Source organism: Diospyros lotus, chromosome 1 (assembly GCF_014633365.1).
Source record: "Diospyros lotus cultivar Yz01 chromosome 1, ASM1463336v1, whole genome shotgun sequence".
NCBI lineage: Eukaryota > Viridiplantae > Streptophyta > Magnoliopsida > Ericales > Ebenaceae > Diospyros > Diospyros lotus.
In genome coordinates this window covers 26,545,356-26,551,355 of record NC_068338.1, presented here as the reverse complement: position 1 = coordinate 26,551,355, position 6,000 = coordinate 26,545,356, and positions in this window count along the sequence as shown.

Sequence of the window (6,000 nt, the reverse complement as noted above, 5' to 3'; positions counted from 1 at the left end):
ACAAGTTATTTCAAAAATAAATATCATACTCTATTATAATAATGTAACAAAATCAACAATAGGCATATAAAATTGAAATATAAAATAAATTTCTATGTTAAAAATTTATTGTTTAACAATAAACCAAAATAGTCATTACGCGCCTTTACTAGATAGTTAATATCCCAATTCAATGTTTAGCAATGCGCATTTACTAAACAGTTAATATCTCAATTCTATTGCAAATAACTAAAAACATAATTAATCATATCAATTCTTGCAGTAGGGTTTTTTTTACTAAAATATCCATATTACCAAATTCATTCAAAACTGTTAGTAACATTAACAAGAAGTTATTTTAAGAATAAATCTCATACTCTATTATAATAATGTAATAAAATCAACAATAGGCATATAAAATCGAAATATAAAATAAATTTCTATGTTAAAAATTTAATGTTTAACAATAAACCAAAATAGTCATTACTAGTGGTGTTCAAAAAAATCGATGCACCGTGAAAACTAGCCAGACCAAACCGAACCGATTGGTTTTTTTTTTTTTGGTGGTCGGAAACGATTTGAAAGCTGTCCAAATTGCGCGGTTCGCGGTTTGGACAGTAGGCGGTTCGTTTAAAACTGAACCGCCCAAAAAATAATTAAAAAAATAATTAAAAATAATTGTTTTGAAAATAATTGGTTTGGACAATACATTATTCAATTAAATGTATGTATATATATTTGGAAATAATTGTATGTTGCATATTTATTGTATGATGACATGCATTATTTGATGTTATGTCACTGGTAATCTGATGGTAATGACTGGTAATCTTTATTTACTATTTTTAAGTAGCATTTTTAGTGATTTTAAGACTCACATGTACCAGATTTTCAAACCACGGTAAATCACACCAAATCAGACCGTAAATGCGGTGCAGTTTGGCCACACCAAAACAAGACCGCGATCTGGTTTGTTCGAAAAATTGCACTAGCGGTTTGGCGTGCTGAAAATGATTCAGACCAGACAAACCGCACCACACGCACCCCTAGTTATTACGTGCATTTTCTAGACAGTTAATATCCCAATTCAATGTTTAGCAATAAACCAAAATAGTTATTACGCACCTTTATCAAATAGTTAATATCTCAATCCTATTGCAAATAATTAAAGACATAATTAATTATATCAATCCTAACAACCATGAACCTCTCATTTATGTTTGCAAACAGAACGGCATTTAGAAATTTGGTTAATTATTCCCTCTATTGTGATCTCTTTCCTAATTTGTCACCACTTGAGCACAAACTTTTTTCCATTCTCTCTGACAACTTGTTTATAGAATCATTGACAATTGAAAGCTCATTTGAAGAGCTATCTGTTCCCATCATCCTTTTATTCTTACTCCCACTATTGCTGGAATTAAGGATAACCATAGTTGATTCAGCTTTCTTTTCTTGCTCCTCCAGATTGTTAACCTCCTCATTTTCCCCTGGTTGTTGTTCCTAATGATTGTTTAAGTCTTGGAGTATTTCAACAGATGACTAGGCATACTCCCCGATAGTTTTATCCTTTTCCCAAATTTTCACCCAATCATCATAGTATGGCATGGATTTACCTCACATACTTCACATATTTTTCTTTTTATAAATTTAAAATTAAATATTTGTCACCAATATGATTTTTTTCTAAATTAAATAAATATAAAAAAATTAGAAAAATAAAATTCAATAAATTAATCATTACCTTTTCAAACTCAGCCCATACCTCCTCACTGTCACACTCAATCATCTTAAGTATGTCATTTCAGTCAAATCCAATGTTATTCATCAAAGTTTGAAAACAATTGTAGAACCTTTTCCAAGTATCTATCTTTAAGTGATATACGGCATAGCTTTCAGGTCTGTATCGAGGAAAATGGCCTTCAGCCTAACCTTTAGTTCAATCAAGTACCCACATCTCCACTGGTTATCCTGTTTGAACCTAGGGTCCTGACTTAATTCCTTTAACAAATTCAATAGAATTCGTTTTTCATTTACCCTCCACGACCTCTTAAGCCTACTTACTACCTTCTCCACCATCATCAGTATGAGAAACACCTCTAGATTTTCTTACATTTTTTCCTTTAGAATTGTTTGAGTTATCTATGTTTTCCATCTCTGTTTAAAATAATGATTAAAGAAATGCTTATAAATTTTATGGTTAAAAAATGTAGAAAGATATAAACAAATAAATTATATTACAAACAAGTCAAAAATTCAGATATGACAAATGTAAAATTATAAGAAGAACAATGAGTTTTTTTAGTACATGTATAATTTAATTTTACAATTCGCAAATAACAAAACTTACACAAGAAATTCAATTCTATAGTTCATTACAAAACACTTCACATTTGCATGGTGCACATAAAAAAAATTGTTCAATTTTGCATGTCACACAATACATAATTCATTAAACAACAGAAAAATTACTCAATTCTACTTAGTTGTGTACTCATTCCACATTTGTAAGCTTTATGCAGCCGCCATGCTGTCCACTATGCGACATTTATACTATCATCAATGTTAGCATTCCAATTATTGTAGTTATCCTCTGCATATTCATTAACTAATGTTTCCATCTTCTTATAAATGAAATTTTGTAAAATACAACAAGTAATAATAATTGTGTTCACTATTTCGGTAGAGTAGTAAGATCCATAGCCTAATATTTTTTCAACGAGTCTTTAAACTATCAAAAGCTCTCTCAACTACACTGCGTACTTGAGAATGTCTCCAATTGAAGTACTCCTCATGATTTGAAGGAGAATGATGTCCACTTCTGAAGGTTCCTAAGTGATATCAGTGGCCCTTAAATGGTGACAAAAAACTAGGTCCATTTGTATAGCCAGAATCAACTAAATAATATTTTCCTATAAATGTTACAAAAATAATTAATTAGTTAGATACCTAATAACTTAAAGATAAGTTTTTACGTAATTTATCAGTTGAAACTTTGAACCCATTTGGTTTTGTTATTGCATATCTCAAAACCCTATTGTTAGTTGTTGAACCTTCCCATCCTGGGTAAATGTACACAAACCTGCCAAATCTATCAACTACTCCAAGTACATTGGTAAAACTTTTCCCTTTTCTATTTCTGTAACGAATCTTTTTATCTTCAGATACTGTTACTTTAATATGGGTGCCATCTAGTGCACCTAAACAACCCTATACGAAATGCAAATGTTTTAACATTAATATATGATTAATGTATAACTTCAAAGCTAATTAAAAAGTACTATAAAGGATTACCTCAAAAAACTTCCTTGACATTTCCAAATAGTTTGTTAATACTGGTTCAGAATCCACAATCATCATTGAGTAAAATTCTAAGATGGCAGACAAAACTTTATGGAAAGTCTTACTAATGGTTTGCCCTGATCTAGTTCAATTAGTGCTTAGATATCTATTTTTTCATATAATGCACACAAATATTGAGAAAAATCGCCACCATCTCTTTTATTGTAACGAACCTAGTTTCTTTTAAACTAACATGCTTCAACAAATTACATAACAAACCAAAAGTTCTCATATCCATTCTTATAATGCATATTGCAATTATGTCATTATAGAGCAACTTATTAATTTGTTCCATCTATGACCTCATTTTGATGTAAATTAGATCTCTATTAGGATTTCCTACATTACAATATGTAAGTTCATCCAAACTAAATTTTGATACTTTTGTAACAATTACAACAACACTTGCTATAGATCTAAACAACCAACATATTACAATTATCAACCATAACAATACCTTAGGATTATCATCAATGTCCCAAAAATCCTCATCCCATTCAATGTCAAACTCTTCAAGATTCATATTATCCATTACGACTATAAATGGGAAAAAAAAAAGAGTAAATAAGAACTTCTAGCCAAAAAAAAAAATTATTTTTCAACATATAAATGATTATTCTTGAACAATCAAATACTAAAAAAAAGGTCACATTGTGAACTGGGAATGTTAAATACAAATTAAATGCTCTATTGTTTGTTTTTGAAAAATGTATATGTCCTATGTGATAAAGAAAATTTATACCCTACTTTTTAACTTTCCAGTGTAGCAGTTAGAAAAATGCTTCAAAAAGGCATAATCTCATTTTTTGGACTCTTTTGTATTGGTTATTTTAGTATGTTTGTCACGTTTGTTTGAGATAGATAATATCATAGGTGTAGACTCTTTATAATCACTGTTTCCATCATAAGGATGAAGAAACTTTCACTAGAAGGTAAAAGTTGTGGGACCGAACCTCATAGAGAACCATTGCAAAGAAATCTATCTAATAGGAAAGTGGGATAAGTGGGAACACAAGAAGCCATGTTCATAAAAATCTAATACTTAATTGACATAATCCACAGTTATCAATAAAGGAAAAAAAATGCAAGAACAATTAATATGGGAACATATCAAAGTACTATGATGAATGCTAACTTCAACAGAAACAATAAAATATATGAATATGCATATTATCTAGGTATTGTCATACAAAATTGCAGGAAAAACTATAAAAAAATAAATAACTTAAAAAATAAGACATCTAAAGAATGTGAAAAATATCTTGTTAAAGAAGAACTATCATGCTAAAACTAACAAGGCCTTCTTCCCACAAGAGAAAAACTATAATATTATTGTAAATCAGTTGTATGATAAGATTTTTAAATTGAAAATAATGGAAGTGTCGTTAAGAAAACAAGGTTATTGAAATATTATTAAGATGCCAAAAATATAAATATTTTTTTTAAAAAAGTGTTTAGCAATCTCAAAGAGAGGTAAAAGAGTTTAGAATAATATATTAATAATGTAGGCAAACGTAGAACTTAGTTCTCAAAGTCGAATAACAATTAAAGCAAATAAAAGGAAAACAAATGCCAAATATCAATTAGTATTTTCACAAGAAATTGAACACACACAAAAGAAGAATAACCTACCAAATATCCATATCTAATCTACAAGAAACCAAGTTAGTGTGAACAAAATACACACACACACATACAAGATTATAGGAATATAACAACATACAATGAAGTAGAAAAGAAGATTTACCAAAAATAGAAGAAGATTGGGGTGGAGGCAACGATTAACAACAAATAAAAGAAGATGAAAAATATCTGAACATGTATCTTCCTCTGTTATTTATGTGGAATGGTGAAGATGAAAGGAAGATGAACAATATTCCTTTGCTATTTCCATGGAAAGGTGAAGATGAATAATATTCCTCTGTTATTTTCGTGGAAGAGTGAAGATGAAAGGAAGATGAACAGTGAACAATAGTTGAAAATAAAAGAAAAAGAAAATGAAAATGAACATGAATGACTTTTCAATGTGAGGTTTTATGCAAGGATATATGTGTAATTTATGTTTATTTGTAAAATATCAGATAAATTTATCTAGAAGGGGTCAAATAAATTTATCTGTAAAAAATAAGATAACAAGTCACGTGATAACTTTCTTAGGAGTAGTCAGATAAATTTAACAAATATATTAAAAAAGACATAACATCTGGATATTTTTCATATCTTGACTTTTTCACCCTATATCTTAGTTAACAAATACCCCCTTAGTGTATTAAAAGCATAAGGTGTTCAAATCGTCTCAGGCATTCAAGTGTATAGAGTTGTGGATAGAAAATACTTCTAATTTATTCTAATTTTAAAGATTACAAGTGTATTTATATTTTATCTCACATGAGGTGTTCTCATTTTGTGAGACATAAAAGTATAATTTTGTTAGGAAAAACAATTGTAAACGAGATTTTAACTCTTATATAAAATTATTTTTTTTTTCTTTCTAGTTGAACTTTCAAATTCCTTAAATTGAAGAGAGATGATATGAATTTTTCAAGTTAAATAATTTTAAAATTATTTAATTTTTTATTTATAATACAAGGTATAATTCTTACTAGTAATTATAGTACTATTTATAATTTATTTTTTAGCACTCAAGTTAATAATTTTATATCTACAACACTTTTTTTA